Source organism: Canis lupus, chromosome 4, assembly GCF_011100685.1.
Source record: "Canis lupus familiaris isolate Mischka breed German Shepherd chromosome 4, alternate assembly UU_Cfam_GSD_1.0, whole genome shotgun sequence".
Classification (NCBI taxonomy): domain Eukaryota; kingdom Metazoa; phylum Chordata; class Mammalia; order Carnivora; family Canidae; genus Canis; species Canis lupus.
In genome coordinates, this window is record NC_049225.1 from 44117004 (window position 1) to 44128082 (window position 11079).

Genomic DNA, 11079 nt, shown 5'->3' on the forward strand with positions numbered 1-11079 from the left:
ACTGTTTGCTTAGACTTTGTATTTGTTTTTGCTATTGAGTTATATGAGTTACTTATGCATTTTGGATATTAACTCTTTTTCAGATATGTGGTTTGCAGATATTTTCTCCCATTCCATAGACTTCCTTTTCATTTTGTTGACTGTTTCTTTACTGTACACAAGCTTTCTAGTTTGACATAGTCCCACTTGTTTATTTCTGCTTTGGTTGCTTGTACTTTTGGTGTCATGTCTAAAAAATCATTGCCAAGACCAATGTCAAGGAGCTTTACCCTGGGCAGCCTGGGTGGCTCAGCGGTTTAGCGCCACCTTCAGCCTGGGTTGTGATCCTGCGACCCAGGATCAAGTCCCACATCAGGCTCCCTATGGGGAGCCTGCTTCTCTACCTTTCTCTTTCATGCTCTGTGTCTCTCATGAATAAATATACAATATTTAAAAAGAGGAGCTTTCCCCCCTATATTTTCTAGGAATTTATGGTTCCAGATCTTAGATTTAAGTCTTTAACCCATTTCTAGTTAATTTTTGTGAGTGGTACAAGATGGAGACCAATTTCATTTTTCATGCGAATATCCAGTTTTCTCAATATCATTTATTGAAGAAATACGCTTTTCCCCATTGAATATTCTTGGATCCTTTTTTTTTTTAAAAAAAGATTTTATGTATTTATTCATGAGAGACACAGAGAGAGAAAGAGAGAAAGAGAGGCAGAGACACAGACAGAGGAGAAGCAGGCTCCATTCGGGAAGCCTGATGTGGGACTCGATCCCAGAACTCCAGGATCACATCTGGGCTGAAGGCAGACGCCAAAACACTGAGCCACCCAGGGATCCCCTCTTGGCTCCTTTGTTAAAGATAAAAAAATTAATGGTTGAAACACAGGTCTGTTAAAATGCAATTATTCTGCATCCACAAAGTACCATAACTGAACTCTTTTATTCAGTTCCCTTGGTCACAATATGACATTCTTTTGGCCAAAAATATTCAAGTTCTCCAAATATGGTATTTTAAAAAACTATCACCTTCAATATACTCTTTATTCATTCTGGAAAGGCTTAGACCTTTTCACTGAAATACCTGCACTGTCTTCAATGACTCAGAAACTTAGATTCCTCTGGGGTCCTCAGCTTCCAGGCCCCTGCACATCTTGGTGTGCTACTCAGGGCTCTGCGCTCAGCAAAGAAAGGGCAGCTGGTATCCCTCTTAGTCCACCAGATGCAGGGTCATGAGAAGAGATGACCTTGAAGCCACAGGGATAGGTGATACTTCTGGTATGGGTGCAAAGGTAGCCCTGAAATCTGGATAGACTAGAAGGAAAAGAAAGGAATCTGAAAAGTAGTAGAAGAAAAAGAGGAGAGAAAGAAAAAATGAGAAGGAAAAACGTACACTTCAAGGCAAATGGGTGTGGGTCCCAGTCCTGGGTTGTTGAATTGTTTTCTGTGTCTTCAATGGAATAATCAGGTTGTTATAAGGATTATAGAGTCTTTCTTTTTTTTTTTAAGATTTTATTTATTTATTTATTTATTTATTTATTTATTTATTTATTTATTTATTTATTCATTCATAGAGACACAGAGAGAGAGAGGCAGAGACACAGGCAGAGGGAGAAGCAGGCTCCATACAGGGAGCCCGACATGGGACTCGATCCCGGGTCTCCAGGATCACACCCTGGGCTGCAGGCAGCGCCAAACCGCTGCACCACCGGGGCTGCCCAGGATTATAGAGTCTTATGATAAGTGTTCAAATGAATAGTTCTTACCAAAGCTATTAAGCAGAGCAGGTACAGAGGGGCTTATGATGTTGGGAGAGTTCCTTTGCTGCTAGATATTGGCACATCTTTGTTTAACTATGCTTGAAATCTCTTAAGCAAATAAGTATTTACTAAGCAAAATCATAGGAAGAAAGAATTTCTTCCTTTCCTATCTAATCCATACTCTTATTCCAGTCTCCTTAATTGGTGCCTCAGGCTTCTTACGATTTTTGCATTTAGTCAGGCAAACTCAGTGACAGGCAACTGAACATCAGCCTAAAGGAACTGAAAGGATCAGTTTTCTAAGGGAAAGGGGAAAGACTCTTGACAAAGATAAAGACTTAATTTGACCAAGTCTCACTGATTCAGCCCTGATCCTAGAGTTCCTCAGAGAAGAAACTCTTTGAGTTGCTAATTTGTCAGGCATTATACATTATTCTCCTAAATGTTTTTTTTTTAATTTATTTATTGTTAATAATCCCTACACCCAACATGGGGCTAGAATCCATGACCCTGAGATCAAGAGTCACATGCTCTTCTGACTGAGCCAGCCAGGTACCCCTATAAATTATTTTTCTGACATATGTTTCTAAAACATTCCTAAGGGAAGAAAAGTTCCATCTGTGTTTCTGGTACTGAGCTAAATATTTAATCTCCTATATCCTCACAGGAACATTAGGGAGAAGGTATTATTACTTCCATTGAACAGATTGGGAAGCTAATGGTTGAAGAGAGGAAATAACTGTCCCAAGCCAAGGTATACAGAACTTGTAAGTGGTAACTAATATTTGTTGAGTGTCTGCTCAGAGCCATCTCAATTATTATTACTGGTAATAGTAGCAACAGCAGTATCATTTTTGAACATATTAATCATAGGTATATACATAAATTATTAGCTATTATATGTAATATATAATTCTGTAATTCTGTCTAGTTGGAAAAAGTAAATAAGAATACACACAGGGGCACCTGGGTGGCTCAGTGGTTGAGCGTCTGCCTTCGGCTCAGGTTCTGATCCTGGGGGTCCTGGGATCAAGTCCCACATCAGGCTCCCTGTAGGGAGCCTGCTTCTCCTTCTGCCTGTGTCTCTGCTTCTCTCTCTCTCTGCGTCTCTCATAAATAAACAAACAAATAAATAAATAAAATCTTAAAAAAAAAGAATACACACACGTGTGTGTATGTATGTACTAATTTATCCTTCTCAGCTAGACACACAAAGAAATTAATTAACATGTCCAGAGTCACAAAGCTAATAACTGGTAGAACCAAGGGTTAAAACCATATCCAACGTTCCACATTCCACCCTTAACTGTAATACTACATGGCCACATCCCCACTGTATTAATCTACTTGAACTTCCATAACAAACTACCACAGACAGAGTGATTTAAAAAACAGAAATTTCTTCTTTCATCATTCTAGAGACTGAAAAGTCCAAGACTGAGATCCCAGAAGAGTTGAGTGCTGGTAAGAATTCTATCCTTGGCTTATTAGGCAGCTCCTTCTTATTGTGTCTTTACAAGGCCTTTCTTCTGTGCATATGCAAGGGGGGAGAAAGAGACATAGATCTCTGTTGTCTCCCCCCCCCCTTTTTAAAGATTTTATTTATTTATTTGAGAGAGAGCGAGAGAGAGTATAAGCAAGAGAGAGAGAAGGAGCAGGGGGAGAAGAAGAGGGAAAGGGAAAAGCAGACTTCCCACTGAGCAGGGCTGGATCTCAGGACTTTGGGATCATGACCTGAGCTGAAGGCAGCCGCTTACCTGACTGAGCTACCCAAGCGCACCTCTTTGTCTTCTTATAACAACACCAGTCCTCTCAAAGTAGGGCCCCATCCTTATGACCTCATTTAACCTTAATTATTACCTCCTTAAAAGCCCCATTTCCAAATACAATCACATTGAGGGTTAGGCTTCAACATATGAATTTAGGGGGGAAGAGAGAACACAATTCAGTCCATAAACTCACCATCCTCAGAGTTGGTAGGCAAAGTTAAGGTGAGGAAGAGATTAAGTAACTTTTCCAGAGCCAAAAGCAGGGAAGGAAGGAAGGGTTTAAGCTGTGTACAAATCCAACCCATAGTCTATGAATTTCTTCAGAGTAAGGACATGTACTTTTCTTGTATTTAACACAAAGTTAGGGTACAATTTTAGGCTGATTAATTTTTCTAGTACTAACCTTGCATTACCACATGTGTCAAATTCAATGTCCAGTACTGATGAGGGGACAAGGATGTAGAGTTCTTGTGATTGTTGCTGAGACTGTGACATGGTACGCTCTTTCTGGGAGTCATTTGGTAATGCATGCTGAATCCTGTAATATAAGTGTAACCTTCGACTCAATAATTTCCACTGCTTTTCTACTTATTAGAAGATGATCACGAATATGTGCAAAAATTTAGCTCCATGAATCTTCACTGCAGTATTATCTGGAAAAAAAAACAAGAAATAAGTTCTGTGCTCAACAAAAATGACTAACATAAATTTTAATATATCCATAAAATTGAATAAAATTCAGCTATTATTGGTGTTTTGGAGGAATATACAAAGCCATGGAACAACATGACATATTCACTGAAAAAAAAACTGGTTAAATTTTGACTCTTTTTTGGGGCACCTGGGTGGCTCAGTCAGTTGAGTGTTCTGCCTTCGGCTCAGGCCATGATCTCAGGTTTCTGGAATCGAGCCCTGCATTGGATTCTCTGCTCAGTGGGCAGTCTGCTTCTTCCTCTCCCTTTGTACACTCTCACTCTCTCTCTCATGCACATGCTCTCTCTCAAATAAATAGATCTTTAAAAAACCCTCTTTTCCATTATAAATGTAAACACATGCATATGTTGGCACACAAAAAGAACAAAAACACTACAACGTTTATAAATGTGATAGAACTATTGGTAGCTTTTGTCTTTTTTTTTCTTGTTCATCCACAGATTCTGAAGTTAGTTTTGTGGCAAGGGAAAAATATTATTGGTTGTTTTTTGTTTATGTTTTTAAGTAGCCTCCACACTGGGAATGGAGCCCAACAGAGGACTTGAACTCACAACCCTAAGATCAAGACCTGAGCTGAGATCCAGAGTCAGATGCTTAACTGACGGAGCCACCTAGGCACCCCACAAACATTATTGTTTTTTTTTTTTTAAAGATTTTATTTATTTATGAGAAACACACAGAGAGAGAGAGAGGCACAGAGACACAGGCAGAGTTGGAGAAGCAGGCTCCATGCAGGGAGCCCGATACGGGACTCAATCCCAGGACTCCAGGATCAGGCCCTGGGCCGAAGGCAGGCACCAAACCACTGAGCCACCTGGGCTGCCCAACATTATTGTTTAAAAGAATAACTATAATATTACATCTGAACCAAATTTTGAGTAAAACAATTTGAGTATCTACAGAAACAAAGAAAATGTAAGGAGGAAAATAATAAAAAAAAAAAAACTTTGCATTCCATGAATGTCTGGATGGCTCAGTGGTTGAGCATCTGCCTTTGGCTCAAGCCATGATCCCGGCCGGCGTCCTGGGATCGAGTCCCACATCAAGCTTACTGCTTCTCCCACTGCCTATGTCTCTGCCTATGTCTCATGAATAAATAAAATATTTTAAAAAACCCCAAAACTTTACATTCCAGCTTCAGAAAAATAGGTTGCACTTTCTTTGGTAATACACTAAGGCAGTGATCTAGACAGGAAATACATAGATTTCAACTAGGCTACAATGCTCAGACCCTGACTTTCTAACCATGAGCCAATATTTATTTTGAAAACAAAAAACAAAAAACCACACCACTTTTTCAAAATTAGGAGTTTGAGTAGTTGACTCAAACTCTCTATTGAATTTGCCCTTGATATTTGGCACATTCTTTGTACAAAACAAAGCAAAGAAAGTATGCTGGTCTAGAAGCTCAAGATCAAAATTAGCTGAGAGCCCTTACACAATCCCATCCATCCATCCATCCATTCATTCATTCATTCGTTCATGCTTAGATTTTGTTTATTTATTTAATTTATTTAAATATTTTATTTATTTATTTGAGAGAGTGAGACCGATCACAGAGATTGAAGAAAAGGGAGAAGCAGAGTCACTGCTGAACAGAGAACCCAATGTGGGACTTGATCCCAGGACCCTGAGATCATGACCTGAGCTGAAGGCACTTAACTAAGCCACCCAGGCACCCCCCTTTTATTTAAATAGACTATATTTTAGAGCGGTTTTAGGTTCACAAATTGAGGTACAACGTACAGAATTCCCATATAACCTCAATCCTACACATGCACAGGCTCCCTATCAACATCCTCTGCCAGAGGTACATTGTTCCTATCATTGAGCCTACATCGATATATCTTTATCAACTAAAGTCCATAGTTTATACTGAGGCTTACTCTTGGTGTTATATATTCTACGGGTTTTGACAAAGAGAATTTCTTTTCCTTAAAGAACCTATTTTATTAAATTTAGTTTCATAATTACATCTAGTGCTTACTGCGGAAGGTAGAAGCAATGTTGAAAGAGCCAATTGGGAGTGAGGGAAGATTGCATCATTGTCACCATTCCTTTTTACCTAAGGAAGTTAGCAAATGGTGGTGATCTAAGTAAAGCAGGGGTTGGGCAGCCTGGGTGGCTCAGTGGTTTAGCGCCACCTTCAGCCCAGGGCCTGATCCTGGAGAACTGGGATCGAGTCCCACGTTGGGCTCCCTGCATGGAGTCTGCCTCTCTCTCTCTCTCTCTCTCATGAATAAATAAAAATCTTAAAAAAAAAAAAAAAAAAAAAGCAGGGGTCTCCCAGAAGGTGGTCTAGCACAGGCTCTATCCCGCTCTATACCCAGGCTGCAAAGGTACTTTTTTTTTTTAATTTTATTTTATTTTAATTTATGATAGGCACACAGTGAGAGAGAGAGAGAGAGAGGCAGAGACATAGGCAGAGGGAGAAGCAGGCTCCATGCACTGGGAGCCCGACGTGGGATTTGATCCCGGGTCTCCAGGATCGCACCCTGGGCCAAAGGCAGGCGCTAATACCTCTGCGCCACCCAGGGATCCCTGCAAAGGTACTTAAATGACATTTCTGGACTCCTCCTGTGTCAGACACCAACACAGGAGACTCAGCCTGGCATTCTTCGTGGTAGCCTCTCAATCAACTGAGGTCTCTATTGTGCATCTAAACTCTATGTTCCATTAAGAATTACCTGAGGATGGGGCCTGTCCTTCTCTTTCCCTTATAGAACACAGGGAGCAATCCTGTATGGGTATCTTTATGCCCCAAACTAGAAACTCAAATTTTCTGAAATTTACGAAAATGTTTGTCTCTGGTTATCTTTTGTTCCCCAGGTTAACTGTACAGACTCTGCCCTATATATCTCTATTCAAGTCTCTAGTCTCCAAGGATACAACTTCCTCCTACTGTTCCACTTCATACTACCATGTTGGAGGCTTTTTACTCCTTTCTAAAGTGAAGAATTCTTGTTCTGATCTATTCTGAAGAAAGTGGTTTGGAAGGAAGTCCTTTTGCCACACCACAGAGTTCATGATTGGATGCTTAGTCCTTTTCAAATAATGCAATTCACTAATCTATTTATTAATATATAATCTGGTTCTTGAAAGCATTTGCAGAAGTTTGAAAACATTCCTTATAATGGTAACAAGTGGATCTGAATATTTCAGGTATAATTGAGGTTTCCCACTCTGGGCCTTTCTGGTACCCTTTACTCATGGCATGCTGCCTCCACTTCAGCTGGGAGCTCCTTAATGTTTGAGGCAGTATACAAAATCTTAGCTATGTCTGTCCCCATTTTGTTTTTGTCACAATTTACATCTTTAAATATTGTATGCTCATAAACAGATTTATAGTTTTTTTTTTCTTTTAAAGATTTTATTTAGAGGATCTCTGGGTGGCTCAGCAGTTCAGCACCTGCCTTTGGCCCAGGGCGTGATCCTGTAGTCCCCGGATCGAGTCCTGTGTCGGGCTCCCGGCATGGAGCCTGCCTCTCTCTATCTCTCATGAATAAATAAAATCTTTATTATTTTTTTAAAGATTTTATTTATTCATGAGAGACAGAGAGAGAGAGGCAGAGACACAGGCAGAGGGAGAAACGGGCTCCATGCTGGGAGCCTGACGCAGGACTCGATCCGGGGACAACAGGATCACGCCCTGGGCCAAAGGCAGGCGCTAAATCACTGAGCCACCCAGGCGGCCTAGATTTAGTTATAGTTTTATGCAGCTGTGTTTTGAGTAAAAAAGTTACAAAAAATACATTAGTACTGCCTTTTATATTTATCTAAATAGTTACCTTCACTGGCATTCTTTGTGTGGATTTGCAATACTATTTAATGTCCTTACATTTTAGTGTTTAGCATTTATTTCTTGTAGGGATGGTCTACTAGTGACAAACTTGACATTTTTGTTTACTGAGAATGTTTCATCTTCATGGGGGGGGAGCTATTTATTTATAAAAAAATTATTTTAAACTTCCACAGAGTTAACATAGTATCGTATTAGTTTCCAACATACAATATAGTGATTCAGCAATTCCATACATCACCCAGTGCTCATCATGACAAGTGCACTCCTCAGTCCCCATCACCTATTCCCCCCCCCCCACCGCCCCCTTCTGGTAACCATCAGTTTGTTCTCTATAGCTGATTCTGCTTGTTTTTTTTTTTTTTTTCCTTTTCTTTGCTCATTTTGTTTCTTAAATTCCTCATGAGTAAAATCATATGGTATTTGTCTTTCTCTCATTTTGCTTAACAATACACTCTTTAGTTCCATCCATGTTGCTGTAAATGGCAAGATTTCATTTTTTATGGCCAAAGAATATTCCATCATGTATCATCATTTTTGAAGTAGATTTTCTATAAGTCACAGTTAATAGAGTTTTTTTCTTTCGCCTCTTTCAATATCATTCCATTGTCTGCTGGTCCCCATGGTTTCTAAGGAGAAAGTAGCTTTTATCCTATTGAAGATCCCTTGCACATGAGTTGCTTCTCTCGTTTTCAAGATTCTCTTTCAACAGTTTGATCATGTGCCTAAGAATGGATCTGAGTTTATTCCTTAGACTTCACTGAACTTCAATGTGTAGATTTGTTTTTCATCAAATTTAAGTTTTCAGCTATTATTTCTTCAAATATTTTCTGCCTCTCTACTCTGGGACTCCCATTATACATATGCTAGCCTTTTTGATGGTGTCCCACACATCTCTTAAGCTCTGTTCCTTCTTTTAAGAAATTATTGTTACTCTGACTGGATTTCAGTTGGCTTATCTTCAAGTGCACCGATTCTTCCTTTTATCTGCTCAACTCCGCTGTTGGGCACCACTAAGTCAATCTTTTATTCCAGTTATGCTTTTTTAGTTCCACAATTCTTATTTCTATCTCTATTCCCATCCTCTATTTGGTAAGATAGCATTCTTACGGTTGCCTTTAGCTCTTTAAGCCAATTAAATCATTGTCTTGCATGTTCAATGTCAGGGATTCCTGGGGGACAATTGCCATTATTTCCTTAGGTATAGGCCATATTTTCTTACATGCCCTGTAATTTTATTGTTAAATACTGGACATCTTGAACATTCTAACGTCACAACTCTGTAAATCAGGTACTACCCTCCTCATCCCAGGGTTTGTTGATGTGCATGGTCATTAACATTTCTCAATTAATTTTATAAGGTGTGTATTGTTATGTATGGCTACTGAAGTCTCTATTAGCTTAGGTTAGCTAGTGGTTGGACAGAGGTTTCCTTAAATGCCTAAAATCCAAAATATCTTCCAGTCTTGCAGATGAGCTCTGTGCAATGCTTGTAAAACTTTCAACACTCAACCAGGAAGTTCACAGCTCTGCCTTAGTATTTACTTCTTGCTTGCACAGAGCCTTAAAATCAGCTGGAGGTGGATCTTTTAAAGCTTTTGCAGAGTATGTGCACAGCCCTGGACATGAATGAGCATGGCTTTCTAGATACCCAGCAATATGTCAGAGCTTTTATAACTCCTATACACCAAAGCATCGCATTCCCCAGCCTCTTTGCAAGCTCTTTGGTTAATCTATTTTTTCCCCAACTGTTATCCATTCCCCAGCCAGCAACAACTAATACATTTGCCTGTGCTTTTGACAAATGACCTCTAGGGTGTGTAACTACTTCAGTACCGGAGAGTTCTGAGTTAGGTAAGAGAAAGGCAAACTCTTTGAAATTGTATTCCAAGGGGATCCCTGGGTGGCTTAGCAGTTTCGTGCCTGCCTTTGGCCCAGGGTGCGATCCGGGAGTCCGGGGATCCCGGCTCCTGGCATGGAGCCTGCTTCTCCCTCTGCCTGTGTCTCTGCCTCTCTATGTCTATCATAAATAAATAAGTCTTAAAAAAAAAGATTAAAAAAAGAAAAAAAAAAAGAAATTGTATTCCAAGAAGCCACCAGGCAGTACAAAAGAAACAAGTAAAATTTTTTGCAAAATAGTTCCATTACACTCACTGTAGTAGTGATATACTCATAGGGAATGTGGCTGTTATCTTCAAGGCCTTTGCTAAGGTAAGGAGAGGAGGATGAGACTAGGGCAAGTTAAAAATGCCACTACGCTGTTCTTACCAAGATTCAGCTGTTTCTTCTTGTGTCACACTGGTCTGCAAGCTTTTAGTTTCCAGAGCTCTGAAAAAGTTGACTATAATTTTTGCCAGTTTTTCATTCTTTTAACGGAAGGCAGACTTCTTAAGTTCCTAACTACATTTTTGCAGAAGTCTAGATAGAAGATTTAAAGAACTATATAGGAGAGTGTATCCAACAAATTGCAGACATCACATTCTTTTCAAGTATATGTGAAACATTTATAAAAACTAAACTTCTGGGTTATAAAGCAAGTCTCAACAAATTTCAAAGAATTGAAACAGTGCATTTTAGAATGGAAATATCCTTTCCAACAGCAATGGGATTAAAATAGAGCTCAACGACATAAAGACAATTAGAATCTAGCATCCAGCCAATTACTAAAGGATGGTTGTAGTGAAGAACATGACAAGTTTTCTGGGGCTCTGGTCACATGCAGGTCAGAATTATCAGATGTCAGAGCCGAAATGCAGGAACATTAGAAATGTTCTGGTTTGACCCCTCCCCTCACCTTCACTTTTATGGGATTGACAGAAAACCAAAGAAAGTCACACTAGAACTGTTGGCTGAAATATTTCTATACCCCAGGACTCTCAACCCAGTGCTGATACAAGGCTGCCTCAAACCTTCCTTCATCCAGAGGTCTGGGCTGCCAGTACTCACTCTCCCCTTCCCCAATCATATCCCCTCCCCAACCCCTACAATGGTAATTCTAGCTGTGTTTCCTGACAGTCTTCCATTTTCTCCCAAAGACTAGGACATTAAAA

General features: G+C 39.8%; 1 long non-coding RNA gene across 1 annotated transcript; it reads right to left on the reverse strand.

The window, feature by feature from the left end:
• Nucleotides 1–911: 911 nt before the first annotated feature.
• On the reverse strand, nucleotides 912–4164 carry LOC119871514. The gene is made up of 2 exons (XR_005358232.1): nucleotides 3920–4164; nucleotides 912–1301 (listed from the first exon to the last, which is right to left on the reverse strand). It is a non-coding gene; the product is annotated as an uncharacterized LOC119871514 (long non-coding RNA).
• Nucleotides 4165–11079: the final 6915 nt, after the last annotated feature.